At 38.9% G+C, this 15501-nt stretch overlaps 1 protein-coding gene across 7 annotated transcripts in view; it reads left to right on the forward strand.

The window, feature by feature from the left end:
- Window positions 1-15501, forward strand: part of LOC120889115 (heat shock factor protein 2-like) — a 136243-nt gene that overhangs the window by 42042 nt on the left and 78700 nt on the right. Inside the window, exons 7-8 of one of the 7 annotated variants that reach the window (XR_013424975.1) lie at window positions 1614-1679; window positions 14867-14886. The exons of the other annotated variants lie outside the window; for them this stretch is intronic. The gene's annotated coding sequence lies outside the window, so the exon portion shown is untranslated. Of the gene's footprint in view, window positions 1-1613; window positions 1680-14866; window positions 14887-15501 lie in introns of those variants that run through there. 7 annotated transcript variants of the gene reach the window in all.

Here is a 15501-nt window from a genome sequence, read left to right on the forward strand (position 1 = left end):
AGTGCACATTCGTGTTTCAGCTTTAAGTAAGAGGTCTTCAAATTGTGTGCTTTGGAGAGTTCCTCAATAGTCTGCCTGTGATTATTTGCTTCTTCCAACAGTCTTTTTTCTGCCTGGTGCAGTTTGGCTTCAGTCTCTTCTTTGTCTCTTTGGAGAGTCTCCGTGATAGTGTCTCTTTCTTGAGAGATTTGATTGTAAGCAGCAATAGATTCTTCCAACTTACGCCTTACATCGTCACGTGCTAAAATCAACATTTCATTTTCCGTCTTGAGTTCAGCAGCAACTCTCGTTAAGTTTTCATTGAGCTGTTCCTCTTGAGAAAGATTTTGCCTTAGGTTGCTAACTTCAGCTTCTCGTTCTTTAAGCATGTCATCCTTCCAGTGACTGTTCGAGTCTTCGTTCAGAGAAGTTGGATACTTACTCTTAAATCCAGACAGCTCCTCTTCAAGTTGTCTAATGTGATCCTTAAGCCCCAGGTTTTCCTGCTGGAGGTTTAAACTATTTTTTTGTGACTGATTTAGCTGATCTACTAAATCTTCTACTTTACCTTCAAGCTTCTGCTTAGTTAAATGCAAATCACTGAGGCTCTGTGCATTCTCAGTTAACTTCTCCTTCTGCACATGCAACTCGTGGGATATGTTCATTTGCTCATCCTCAAGTTGACGAACTCTCTTTTTTTCGTCATCTAGATCTTGTTCCAACTTCTTGATGACAAGGTCTCCTTCATTTTGTTGTTTGGATAGCTCATCTTGTATCAAAATCATGTGCTTTGTAGCTTCCTGATTCTGATGATCCAGTTCTTCTAACTCGGCTATCAGCATTTTCTTCTCATTGATAGTCTGATTCAGTTCTTCCTCCTTTGCCTTCAAGTGAAGTTTTAAGTCTAGTAATTGTACATTCAAATTCACGTCTGTTGAAGCTCTGTTTTTCATGACTGGATAGTCACAGCTCAATTTTGACAGTGACATCTGAAGTTCCTCTTTTTCTTGACTCAATGATGACTTCTCTTTTTCTAAAGCTTCAGCATGCATTTTAAGTTTCAGATTGTCTTCAGCAAGACGGTTATCCTGGTTTAAACCATTTAGCCTCACGATTTCCTTCTCCGCATCAGCCAGGGCTCGTTGAAGCCTGAGCACTTCTTCCACTGCTGAATGCTGAGGAAGGGTTCTTCCCTTTTCTGCCACAGTAGAACTCTGCTCCCAAACTGAAATTTCATGCTGATGATCATCTAAGTCTGGACTTTGGTTTGGTTGAAGAGTCTTGATAGTATTTAGTACTTTGCAGATTTCACTTGAGTCAGAATGGTGTGTTCCCTGAGCCTCAGCAATCTGCCTCGAGTGGCCAACTTCAGATTCCTGTTTTGCAACTTCAGTTGATAATCTGTTTGTTTCTTGTTGTGCTACAATTATGTCACTAAAGTCCATGTCATCATCACGAAAGGCTGAAAAATGACTACCGATCAGGGAACCGAACGGAGCCGGTGCGGTTGTTGTTGGCACACCACAAGCTCCCGAGCGTACTGATTGAGCAGCTGCCCGTAGTTGGAACATTTGATCTTGCAGGACAGTCTGTCCTGCCTTAAGATGGCTGACCTCTACCTCTTTCTGTTGCAGTTGATCTTGGCAACTTACAGACTGATGGTTTCTTTGTAGCTCTGGCGCTTCATGCTTTTCTTCCAGGTCAGTACAATACTTTTTCGGTCTTTCATTCTCACATCTTAGTGTGGAATCAGTAGTTTCCATTTCCTTTCTCCGACAATGATGTAAAGCTGCTTCTGGGTCTCCTGAGTCATCCAGAAGCATGTCCCTGGTGAGGGTGGAGCTATGGCCGGTGAGGAAAGCCAAGCTGCTCCCCACCTGAGCCAAGAAGTGGCCCAAGCCTGAGCCCAGGCCTCCAAACCAGGCCGACATCGTGGCCACTTCAGCGAGCCACCGGACCAGCTCTGAGAAGCGCGTCCATCACCATCCACTTCTCTGCCCCGAACGTCCTCCGGCGTTGCCGGGGTCCATTATGACCCAAGCGCTCAGAATTCCTCAGAGCGCGGGGTTCCTGGGGCTCCACCAACCACCAATCATCCCTTCCTGCCTGTAAACTCAGAAGCCTGTCCTGCGCTTTGACCAGGGACCTGCAGCCAGTAGCACACTCACCCCCTGCAGGGCCTCTGCTTCTTCCCTGCACTTGCCTGTCAGCTACTGGCTCACGGGATTGGGCAGGGTTGGCTGGGAGGAGCTAGAGATCCAGGAAAGTGTCCTAGTTTGAGTCCCAAGGCAGTGTGCTGTGGAGCCAGGAAGAATCAATGTTGTAGGTGAAATCCAAAGGTAGTTCACTGGACAGTTCCCTCTTGTCTGGGAGAGGTGGGCTTTTTGTCCCATTCAGTTGCATTCAGTTGACGAGGTGAGGTCTGGCTCCACATTAGAGAATGGAATCTATTTAACTAAAAGTCCCCGATTCAAAAGTAAATCTCACCCCATAACACCAGCACAGACACACCCAGAATAAAAGTTGGCCAAGTATCTGGGCATCGTAGCCCAGGCGAGTTAACATATAAAATTAACCATCACAAAGTCTTAATCAGTCTCAGAATTCAAATTATAATATGGATTAGATTTCACTAAAGAACCACCTTTACCCTTTCCAAAAGTAAATTTTTGCTGTTAATCTATACATTTTCGAGTTCATTTGAACATTATTTGGTCCTTGTTAATTCTGATTGAAGTTTATTTAAGTGCTCAAAAATTCCGCTTAAATTTCACTTAAGAAAATTTGTTTTAGAGCCAATGGGTTGATGTTCACTTAACCTATTGTTGTTTATCAGTGCCAAATATAATCCAGGTTTCAAGAGTCCAGAGTGAAATAAAAAGTTGAGAAATTTTCTACTATGGAGTAACAATCCTAAATGTAATTCCCATACCTCTAAGGATCAGAAGGAGTTAAGATAAGGCCCTGCTTTTCAAGGTGTTTAAATTCCAACAAGTTAATGAGGAGGCAGTTTTGTAGAGTTGGGGACAAAGCAAAGAGATGAAGCACGTGGGCTGTAACAGACATACCCATTGGGACCAGAGCAATTTTGGAGCTAAACTGACAGAACGCATTTATAAGACCTCTCTCACAAGCATGAGTTGAACAGTAAATGACAACATAGTGTGTAGTTCTCACCTGATGGCTGGTGCAGAGAAAGTGGCCAACAAACAGAGCCTGCTGCCACTTTGTTCATATTTGCTTTTTGTTTTGTTTAGGATCATTTTCCTTATTACCCTTTAGAAGGGGTTTGGGTTTGCTCCCATTACTCTCTTCCCAGAGCCCATTTTCAGGAGACTCTTTTCCTTGAGCTGTTCTTTCTCTATGTCTGTTCAGGAAACAAAACCTCAAGGTGGCAGAAATAAAATTTAAAAAAAGGAAGAATTTTTGGAAAATTAATGGTTAAGTAGATCCTAAGGATTATATGAATCACCTCATAATGTCTCTTGCCTTCGAGATAGCGGAGCAAGTAGACATAATTACTCCGATTGCTATCAGAAACTAGTGACTGCATTTGTGTCCTGGGCTAGAAAAGGAAATCTTCTTGGTCCTTCTTATTCATCTCCAAATCTGAGAGAGAAGTCAGGCCTGTGTTAGTCAGTCTCTCCTCATAAAAGACTAATATAAAAATTTAAGCCCCTTTTAGCATCTGCTGAAGTGAGAATCCACGCTGTACCCCAGCTGTGTCTACTGTTGAAGAAGGCGTCAACAATACCAAGTGTCCTTTTCTCCCTTTAGACCATTCCTCCTGTGTGTGTGTGTGTGTGTGTGTGTGTGTGTGTTTGTGTGTGTGAGAAGACTTTTTCATCACTTTGACAACATACCTGAGAAAATTAAATGAGTAAATATTTATTTTGGTTCAATTTCAGGCTCCATTGCTGTGGCCTGAAGTGAGGCAGATTACCATGGCAGAGAGCCTGGCTTCAAAACAGAGCTTCTCAACTCATGGAGATCAGGGAAATGGTGAGGGGAAGAGAGGACTGAGGAATATGATGTACCCGTCCAGGGAATCAACTCCAATGGCCTACCCTCCAACTAGGCCCTACCGCCCCCACAGTTTTGACCAACTCCCAATAGTCCTGTCCAATCATGAACCCATCAGTGGATTGATCCACAGATGAGGTTAGAGCTCAGGATTCGATTCACCTTTCTGTAGAGTCCGTTCTGAATGCTGGTAGATTGGGGTCCAAGCTTTCAACACATGACCTTTGGGCAACATTCCAGATCCAAATTATAGCAGGGTGCCTCCTTCCCTTTAGGTGTTCTGTGTTTGTTTATTGTTTTCAATCACAAATAATGATCCTTTTTCAGTGTAAGACCTATCACATTTGGCTTGAATCTGGTTCCAGTGGTGGTTGCTCCTCCTGCTGAAAGGCATTTCTGATCACTCAGATTCAGTCTTCTGGCATGGTTCACTCTGACCACAGCTGTTTGTCATTTTATATTTCTATCTGAGAGAGAAACCTACCTACTGTATTCGAAACTGACCATCCAAATGAAAGCATTTCTCTTCTTCTAAATATGTTAGGAATGTTCCTGGAAGCTATGGGGGATATGGAGGGAAAACCCCGGCTCATTCGCGAGCACATGTGACAAAAAGCATCCAATAATCATAAGGGTATCCTTATACATATATTCAGTGCCCAAAAAGCACAAGGTATTGTGATAGATACTGTGAACAACACAAAGCTGTGTTATATACATTTCCTGCTGTGAAGTGCAATTGAATACAGTCAATCAGTGGAGAAGATGTTCCATAGAGTGATCCTTGAATTATAATGCGAGGTCAGCCATTGACGACTGTGGTGGTGAGGATCTCATATGGGGCAAAAGACTGAGTAAGAAAGAATAAGCCAGAAGTAGAGAGCCCTTAATAATGTGGCTTTGTTAAAACACCGTTGAAGGTTAAAATAATGAAAGCTTTTTGAGTCTATAAACATAGGGTGATAAATTCTATGCAAGACATTAAGTTTGTACTTCTTTTAATACCTCATAATTCATTCAAACATTTTCTTATAGATTTCAGTAGAATTTTTAAATCTCTTCAATATGGGCCTCGTCTCTTCTTGTCTCTTTTTTTAAATTTTTATTGGTTGCTCAAAACATTACAATGATCTTGACATATCATATTTCATACATTTGATTCAAGTGGGGTATGAATTCTTACTTTTACCACGTGTACAGTTTGCAGGATCACATTGGTTATACGTCCAAGTTGATACATACTGCCACACTAGTGTCTGTTATATTCTGCTGCCTTTTCTATTCCCTCCCTATCCCCCCTTCTGTCCCCTCCCCTCCCATAATCTCTCTCTACCCCAGCTACTGTAATTCATTTCTCTCCTTTTTCCCCCTTTCCCCTCACATCGTCTTATATGTAATTTTGTATAACAATGAGGGTATCCTTCCATTTCCATGAAATTCCCCTTCTCTCTCCCATTCCCTCCCACCTCTTGTCCCTTCCAATTGGTAATCTTCTTTTCATGCTCTTCCAGCCTGCTCTGTTTTGAGTCCCCCTCCTTATATGAAAGAAGACATTCAGCATTTCTTTTCTAGGGATTGGCTAACTTCACTTAGCATAATCTCCTCTAATGCCATCCATTTCCCTGCAAATGCCGTGGTTTTGTTATTTTTTAGTGCTGAGTAATATTCCACCGTGTACAAATGCCACATTTTTTTAATCCATTCATCTGTTGACTGGCATCTAGGTTGGTTCCACATTCTAGCTATTGTGAATTGTGCTGCTATGAGCCTTGATGTAGCTGTATCCCTATAGTATGCTCTTTTTAGGTCTTTGGGAATAGTCCGAGAAGGGGAATAGCTGGGTCGAATGGTGGTTCCATTCCCAGCTTTCCCAGGAATCTCCATAATGCTTTCCAAATTGGCTGCACCAATTTGCAGTCGCACCAGCAATGTACAAGTGTACCTTTTCCCCCACATCCTTGCCAGCACTTGTTGTTGTTTGACTTCCTAATGGCTGCCATTCTTACTGGACTGATTTGGTGTCTTAGAGTGGTTTTAATTTGCATTTCTCTGATTGCTAGAGAGGGTGGGCATTTTTTCCGTGTATTTTTTGATTAATTGTATATCCTTCTCTGAGAAGTGTCTGTTCAGGTCCTTGGCCCATTTGTTGATTGGGTTGTTTGTTTTCTTAATGTTTAATTTTTGAGTTGTTTGTATACTCTGGATATTAGGGCTCGGCACATTTGTATTTTTAAGAATTGGCATGATCAATGAAATGTTCCGCACACGTTTGTAGGAAGATCAACATAACACTCCAGTGACAATACAGTAGTAGAAGGATTGATTTGGACTGACAAGTTGTTCAGTGAATGATATATTACCCATAAATTTGAATTCTCATTATCATAAGGAAGCAAGGTGAAAATAAGAATTTAAGAGAGTGTTGGGGATGTGGCTCAAGTAGTAGCTCCTTCACCTAGCATGCGTGAGGCATGGGGTTTGATCCTCAGCACTACCTAAAAAAATAAATAAAATAAAGATGTTGTGTCCACTAAAGGCTAAATAATAAATATTTTTAAAATAGAATTTAAAATAGTCCATAAATGTTATATACAAACTGTGAAAGTAGATCCTTCAACAGATTAATTGTCTACCTCGAACTAGAATCAGTTGCCTATTGATTTGCCTGGATGATGTTCTCAATTCTGGTTTTTTTTTTTTTTTTTTTTTTTTTTTTTTTCATTCCACTGGGCAAACATCTGCAGGGCTTTCTTGATGGCAACATAGTGATTACTGAGCTCTACCCTATTAGAAATACAACTAGTTTTCAACTCATGAAAGTCTATAAAAGCCACTTTTTTAGAAGTCTCTAAACTTTGGAACTATTCAATGATACTCTATTTTTGCCAGCAATACACAATATATATATTTTTTAATGTAAAGGGCAAGGTATTGAACAGACACTTCACAGAAGAAGCAATACAATCAGTAAATACATGAAAAAAATGTTCAACTTCACTAGTAATGAGAGAAATGCAAATCAAAACTACTCTAAGATTTCATCTCACTTCAATCAGAATGGCAATCATCAAGAATATCAGCAATAATAAATGTTGGCGAGGATGTGGGGGGAAAAGGTACACGTATACATTGCTGGTGGCACTGCAAATTGATGCAGCCAGTCTGAAAAGCAGTATGAAAATTCCTCGGAAAACTGGGATCGGAAGCATCCTTTGACCCAGCTATCCCACTCATTGGTTTATAACTAAAGGACTTAAAATCAGTATACTAAAAATTCATTAAACTTCATTTAAATTAATACAATTTAACAAAGTGAATTTAAATAACATTTAATATAGATTAAGTCATTTAATATTAAGTATATAATAAAAATATTAATAAAATTAATTTTAATAAAAATCCTCTTAGTGGTTTTAGAAACTACAGGTATCAGAGAAATATTAGCTATATATTCTACTTTTGTCTGTTGTCTCATTTTGCCTAACTTAAGCTAGAAACTTTTGTTTATCTTTTATCTTAATTTACCAAGATAAAAATGGGAAGACAAAACACCCAGTAGCTACACACATCAGCTTTTCCTTTGTTTTTTCTAAATTTTGCCTTAACATTGACATTATTTTATCCAGTATCCAGGTATTATGTTTTTATGTTAAAAGCATATGCCGTTTGATTTCAATCTCTTTTCAAATACATATATCTAAATCCCTGTTGCTTCTGTCATACTCACCAGATGACTATTATAGTATTTTAATTTAATCCCATCTTGATTTTTGCTTTAATCTAACAATTATTTGGAATTGTTTCTATGGCCCTAATTTCATTGTATATGGAATTTTTTTTTTTTTTTTTTTTTTTGAGGAGTCAAAATTCTTCTAATTTTAGATGCACAAGGAATTGCAGCGTGTGTGATAACACCTTTACGGAATTGGCTGGCGTTTTCATTGTGGTCTAGGGCATGGTAAATTTTGGTGGCTGTAGCCTGTGTGTTTGAACATGGTATGTAGTTTTGTGTGCATGGTACAACTTCTTGGTATAGCTACTCAGTCAGGCTTCTTAAGTGCATTACACAGCTCTTCTCTATCCCCTCCCTGCTTGTTGGTGGTTCCTTGTTTGGGTTCTGAGAGAGGGATGTTCAGTGTATGCCTTTTAATCTGCAGGGTTTCCCATGTTTTTGCTCTATATACCCCACGGTGTGGTCCCCCAGATAACTATCTTATTGTTGTCCTGTGCTCCGTGATCCCTGGTATGTAATACTGAAAGCATGAAGCAGCCTGTTACCTCTCAGCTTCTGGAAGTGAACTGTTTTCTTGCACGTTCTATATTTGCTTTTGTCTTTTCAACTTGATCTACTCTTTCATAATCTATTTTTGTGTTCAGTCCTTGAAATTCTCATTCTTATTTTGGATCACTGAGCATTTCAAATGTCCTCTTCTAATTTCTATGAGGATTTGGTGGTAGAAGGAGAAAGAGAGGTGAAACATGCTCATTTTCAGCCTTTAAGATTGAACTTCAAATCTTAGTGTAGTTTTGATTTTCACTTCTCTAAGTGCTAGTGATGATGAGCATATTTGCATCTATTTGTTGATTAATTTTATATCATCTGGGGAGAAGTGTCTGTTCAGGTCCGTGGCCCATTTATTGAATGGGTCATTTTATTTATTTATTTATTTATTTATTTATTTATTTATTTATTTGTGTGTGTGTGTGTGTGTGTGTGTGTGTGTGTGTATTTAGATTTGTGAGTTCTTTCTATACCCTAGAGATTAGTGCTCTATCTGATGTGTGATGGGGCAAAACTTTTCTCCCAAGATGTAGGATCTCTATTCACCTCCCAGATTGTTTGTTTTGTGGAGAAGAAACTTTTTTAGTTTGCATCTATCTCATTTATTGATACTGGATTTTAATTCTTGTGCTATAGGAGTCTTATTAAGGAATTTTGGGACTAATCCCATATGATTGGAATTAGGGCCTACTTTTTCTTCTGTTACATGCAAGGTCTCTGGTTTTATTCCTAGGTCCTTGAATCATTTGAGTGGAGTTTTGTGCATGGTGAGAGATAGGGGTTTAATTGCACCTCCCTCCAGTTAGAATGTCAGCGATTTTTGAAAATGGCAGCTATTATGAAGACAACAACAATAAGTGTTGGTGAGGATTTCAGGAAACATGTACACTCCTACACTGTCGGTGGGACTGTAGATTGGTGCAGCCAATATGGAAAGCAGTTTGGAGATTCCCTGGAAATTTGGGAGTAGAACCACCATTTGACCTAGCTATCCCTCTTTTTGGTCTATACCCAAAGGACTTAACAACTGCAAACTACAGGGACACAGCCACATCAATGTTTATAGCAGCAAAATTCACATTAGCTAAATTGTGGAAACAACTTAGTAGATGAATGCATAAAAAATGTGGCATTTATACGCAATTAATATTACTCAGATACTTACCCTCTCGCTCAGTCCAGGAGACGCTAGCGACCTTCACTACCTCTGTCAGAGCCTGGTTGGGACAGCTGGTGCCTCGGAGAGGACAGGCTGATCCTGCCTGCCTCCCATGTACCCTTTGTCACAGGGAGCGACATTAATGTGAGACCAAATAAAATCCAGTCATAGACATTAATAGAATATCTCAAAAAAGTATTTAATAAAAAGGCTAGCAAATACAGGGTCTTTAATGAAACTTTAATAAAATTTATGAGACAAGGAAACTGAAAGCACAATATTTTCTTAGGAACTTTTCTGTTTGGTGTTATTCTTTACAATATAGAAGCTTTTCCTAAGAATGCAGGGAGTATGAAATTTCTAAGGCTATCTTGCTGTTTTCTCCATTAAACCCCTTGTCTCAAAAAAAAAAAAAATCTTGAATCTATATTAATCTTTGTGATTTTCTGAGTACCTGTATAACATATTTTTCTCAAGAATGCAGTGAGGTCGCCGTTTCCAAGAGCTCTTCAATTCTGAAATATAAGAAGTGTGTTTCCAGGCATTGAAACCCAAAGGCTCACCTAGACACAATGGAGTGAGCAGAATATATAAAAATCTCTCATGACAAATCTGAACTCTGCTTTTCCCAAGATTCCAAGTAATTTGGCAAGTGGAAGCCAAATATATAGTTTGATATTCTTCTCGGGAGTAAGCCGTGTGATGTGACAGGAAGGCAGATTTTAGTGCTGCATTTCTGATTGTATCCCCCCAAAAGTTGTTCCATGCATATCATGCAAGAATGTAACCTCCAAAAAATGAATAAATAAAAAAGAGGAAATTTGACGTAAGAAGGCTGGATAATACTTGCATGTTCGTGTATTTTTACCACACATCATACCTTCTTATTTCTTCCTTGCTCTGATTTGAAGCATATGCTTTCATTTTTCATTTTGGCTTACTATGTTATCACTTAATAATAATTCAGTAAATTTACTTAGAACAAGAAAGTCACGTAATGACTCATGTCTTAGAGATGCTTTCAAATAAAAGTAATTGTGCATTTTGTACCATAGAGTATTCCCAGTGTTTCCTAGAATTGTTGCAACTGACGCTGGAAGCTTTGAAATAGAGCAGGAGGCATAAGGGCTGTGGCTTGTGACCCTTCCCAAAGTATGTAAGATTGATAGACATTGAATGCAGATAAAGAACTATGCATCATTGAATTTTTTCCTGTCACTAAAATGCTAGTAGAGCTCAAGGAATTGTGAGTCTCTTTGTCTACAGTACAGGAAAAATAAGAAATTTAAAGACTTGAGTTCCATACAATTTCTGATAACATACCTTAGGTTCTCAGCTTAAAAACACAAAAAGAGAAATGTCATCATTTTCCATAGCATTTGGAAACTTTTCATAGGTTGGAAACTTTACTATCAGAGCTCATCAGTTCTCAGACATTTATATGTTTTGAATACTTGGCCAATGTGACTTTGGGATGCGTCCTCCAGTTGTTGTTTCAGTGATTTTGTTCATGCCTAACAACTGGTGGCATCTTAATTTTGGTCAAATAATGTAAATGTTAAGGTGAAATTTAGAAATAAGAAAGGAAAAGCTGATATGTGTGTAGCTACTAGGTGTTTTTCTTCCTTTTTTTTTTTTTTATTTTTTTATTTTTGTAAAGTAAAACAAAAGATAAACCAAAAGGTTCTAGCTTAAGTTAGGTAAAATCAAAGAGGAGAAAAAAGAAGATAATGTTGCTAATACTTCACTGCCACCTGTAATTTCCAAAACAACTAAGAGCATTTTTATTAAAATTAACTTTATTGACGTTTATATTAAGTTATATAGTCGATGAATTTTTAAATATAAATCATACTATAATATAAATGGAATTTATATTAAATTATAAATAAATTTAATATTTATTTATAATTTAATATAAACAATATCAATTAATAAAATAAATTTAGATCAAACCATAGTATTAATAAAAGAAATTTAAATAATACTACTAATAAGATTAATTTAAATTAGATTAATTTATATTAAATGATAGTATAATTTGTATTTCAAAATATATTAAATTTTGTTTAAATTAATTTTAATAAAAAGGTTCTGAATGGTTTTAGAAACTACAGGTGTCGGAGAAGTATGTGCTATGCAATCTGCTTTTTCTCTTCTCTGATTTCACCTACTTAAGCTAGAAACTTTTGATTCATCTTTTACCTTAATTTATCAAAAGGTTGTAACTACTCCTATTTTAAAGCTTTTCATCTTTCAAAAACTGTTGTTAGCTTATTTCTCTCCCCAAGTTGTTTTGATCCAATGTTTTATAGAATGTGTTTATAAGAATTATTGTAGAGCCCCCAATAGTATGTAGATAAGCAGTCCAGATATTTAATGATACATTCCTACTAATTAACTTTTCCATTGGCAGTGGATCACGTGATCCCACTTTGGGGTTGACTCATAGAAATACTCTTCCTTCTGGACATGTTTATCATCTGGAAAACTGAATTAATGTGAAGTGACTTTCGTAGAGAAATGGAAATCAGCAAAATGGATAGGGGTCATAGAATTTGGATTCAAGGCATCTTAGAATTTATCCACTAAGCTTCCTGTTTAGGTCCTCCCCATTGGAATTTTCGCTTGGTAGTTGTACAATGTTATCTTGGATAAACTAAATATTCTCAACGTTTTGCAACACTATATTTGGTTTTCATGTACTCTGAATCGGAGACATCCTTCTTATGGGTTGGGTTTTTCTTGTTTCCTGTAATTACATGTATCGTTTTTATCTTAATGCCATTAAGTGAGGTTGGAACTAGTGGTTCAAGAAGGCTGCTCTGTACAGTTGCTCGCTAAAGTACATCAGAATTGATAACTGGTGATGATTATCTGCTACATTGGAACAAAATTCTATAAACAAAAAGTGCTACAAAAAACAAAACAAATTTTTTTTTAAAAGTACTATAGCAAAAAATCACAACAACAACAACAACAACTAAAGAAATAAAATAAAATACCCAGTAGCTATCCACTTACATATACCAGCTGTTTTGCTTTCTCTTTTTGTCTACAAACACATGGTCCCGTAAGTGTTGAACCTCGTTTTCTCTTAGGATTTTTACTTTGGTCTCTTGAAAAATATCAGAATTCAATGTTTGAGCATCTCCTCTCTCTCCAGGCAACTGGGCTTTTAGTTCTTCAATAGTTTTCTGCAAGTTCTTAATTTCCTCCTCTCTTTCTAAAATTAACTGGCTATGCGCAGCATTCATCTGCTCATATTGGTACTTAAATTCATCCATTTCCTCCTCCTGCTCCCGTAAAGACTGAAGTAGTTGCATTTTACGCTGGTTTTGATTTTCAATTATATTCAGATGGTCTTGAATTTCATCTTCCAGATGATTTTTGACTATATTCAGTTGAGATACCTCCAATTCTAGTTCTGTGATAGCATCAAGAGCTTCAGGCTCAGCCACTGGTACAGCTTGATTGTGCTGTTCCCTAAGTATTTCCAGTTCTACTCGCAGATAGTTGTTTTCTGCTTTCACATAGGTAAGACTTCTGTCCTTTCTTTCAACGGATTGCCTTAAAGTTTCATTTTCTCTTAAGGCCTGAGAACACTTATCTAAATCCTTTTGTAGTTGTGAACTTTTTTCTTCGAGTTTTTCAATAAAAACTTCTTTCTCATTTATGACTTGTGTCAATCGCTCCTCTTCTTCTATGTAAGATGCCAAAATTTCCTCAGTTTCTTTTTCATCAGCAGTCATTTGCTCAATATTCTTTTTGAGTCCTGCTATTTCAAAGTCCTTCTCTTGATTGAGTTGAAGTGCACATTCGTGTTTCAGCTTTAAGTAAGAGGTCTTCAAATTGTGTGCTTTGGAGAGTTCCTCAATAGTCTGCCTGTGATTATTTGCTTCTTCCAACAGTCTTTTTTCTGCCTGGTGCAGTTTGGCTTCAGTCTCTTCTTTGTCTCTTTGGAGAGTCTCCGTGATAGTGTCTCTTTCTTGAGAGATTTGATTGTAAGCAGCAATAGATTCTTCCAACTTACGCCTTACATCGTCACGTGCTAAAATCAACATTTCATTTTCCGTCTTGAGTTCAGCAGCAACTCTCGTTAAGTTTTCATTGAGCTGTTCCTCTTGAGAAAGATTTTGCCTTAGGTTGCTAACTTCAGCTTCTCGTTCTTTAAGCATGTCATCCTTCCAGTGACTGTTCGAGTCTTCGTTCAGAGAAGTTGGATACTTACTCTTAAATCCAGACAGCTCCTCTTCAAGTTGTCTAATGTGATCCTTAAGCCCCAGGTTTTCCTGCTGGAGGTTTAAACTATTTTTTTGTGACTGATTTAGCTGATCTACTAAATCTTCTACTTTACCTTCAAGCTTCTGCTTAGTTAAATGCAAATCACTGAGGCTCTGTGCATTCTCAGTTAACTTCTCCTTCTGCACATGCAACTCGTGGGATATGTTCATTTGCTCATCCTCAAGTTGACGAACTCTCTTTTTTTCGTCATCTAGATCTTGTTCCAACTTCTTGATGACAAGGTCTCCTTCATTTTGTTGTTTGGCTAGCTCATCTTGTATCAAAATCATGTGCTTTGTAGCTTCCTGATTCTGATGATCCAGTTCTTCTAACTCGGCTATCAGCATTTTCTTCTCATTGATAGTCTGATTCAGTTCTTCCTCCTTTGCCTTCAAGTGAAGTTTTAAGTCTAGTAATTGTACATTCAAATTCACGTCTGTTGAAGCTCTGTTTTTCATGACTGGATAGTCACAGCTCAATTTTGACAGTGACATCTGAAGTTCCTCTTTTTCTTGACTCAATGATGACTTCTCTTTTTCTAAAGCTTCAGCATGCATTTTAAGTTTCAGATTGTCTTCAGCAAGACGGTTATCCTGGTTTAAACCATTTAGCCTCACGATTTCCTTCTCCGCATCAGCCAGGGCTCGTTGAAGCCTGAGCACTTCTTCCACTGCTGAATGCTGAGGAAGGGTTCTTCCCTTTTCTGCCACAGTAGAACTCTGCTCCCAAACTGAAATTTCATGCTGATGATCATCTAAGTCTGGACTTTGGTTTGGTTGAAGAGTCTTGATAGTATTTAGTACTTTGCAGATTTCACTTGAGTCAGAATGGTGTGTTCCCTGAGCCTCAGCAATCTGCCTCGAGTGGCCAACTTCAGATTCCTGTTTTGCAACTTCAGTTGATAATCTGTTTGTTTCTTGTTGTGCTACAATTATGTCACTAAAGTCCATGTCATCATCACGAAAGGCTGAAAAATGACTACCGATCAGGGAACCGAACGGAGCCGGTGCGGTTGTTGTTGGCACACCACAAGCTCCCGAGCGTACTGATTGAGCAGCTGCCCGTAGTTGGAACATTTGATCTTGCAGGACAGTCTGTCCTGCCTTAAGATGGCTGACCTCTACCTCTTTCTGTTGCAGTTGATCTTGGCAACTTACAGACTGATGGTTTCTTTGTAGCTCTGGCGCTTCATGCTTTTCTTCCAGGTCAGTACAATACTTTTTCGGTCTTTCATTCTCACATCTTAGTGTGGAATCAGTAGTTTCCATTTCCTTTCTCCGACAATGATGTAAAGCTGCTTCTGGGTCTCCTGAGTCATCCAGAAGCATGTCCCTGGTGAGGGTGGAGCTATGGCCGGTGAGGAAAGCCAAGCTGCTCCCCACCTGAGCCAAGAAGTGGCCCAAGCCTGAGCCCAGGCCTCCAAACCAGGCCGACATCGTGGCCACTTCAGCGAGCCACCGGACCAGCTCTGAGAAGCGCGTCCATCACCATCCACTTCTCTGCCCCGAACGTCCTCCGGCGTTGCCGGGGTCCATTATGACCCAAGCGCTCAGAATTCCTCAGAGCGCGGGGTTCCTGGGGCTCCACCAACCACCAATCATCCCTTCCTGCCTGTAAACTCAGAAGCCTGTCCTGCGCTTTGACCAGGGACCTGCAGCCAGTAGCACACTCACCCCCTGCAGGGCCTCTGCTTCTTCCCTGCACTTGCCTGTCAGCTACTGGCTCACGGGATTGGGCAGGGTTGGCTGGGAGGAGCTAGAGATCCAGGAAAGTG

The sequence above is a fragment of the Ictidomys tridecemlineatus genome, chromosome 8 (genome assembly GCF_052094955.1).
Source record: "Ictidomys tridecemlineatus isolate mIctTri1 chromosome 8, mIctTri1.hap1, whole genome shotgun sequence".
Taxonomy (NCBI): Eukaryota; Metazoa; Chordata; class Mammalia; order Rodentia; family Sciuridae; genus Ictidomys; species Ictidomys tridecemlineatus.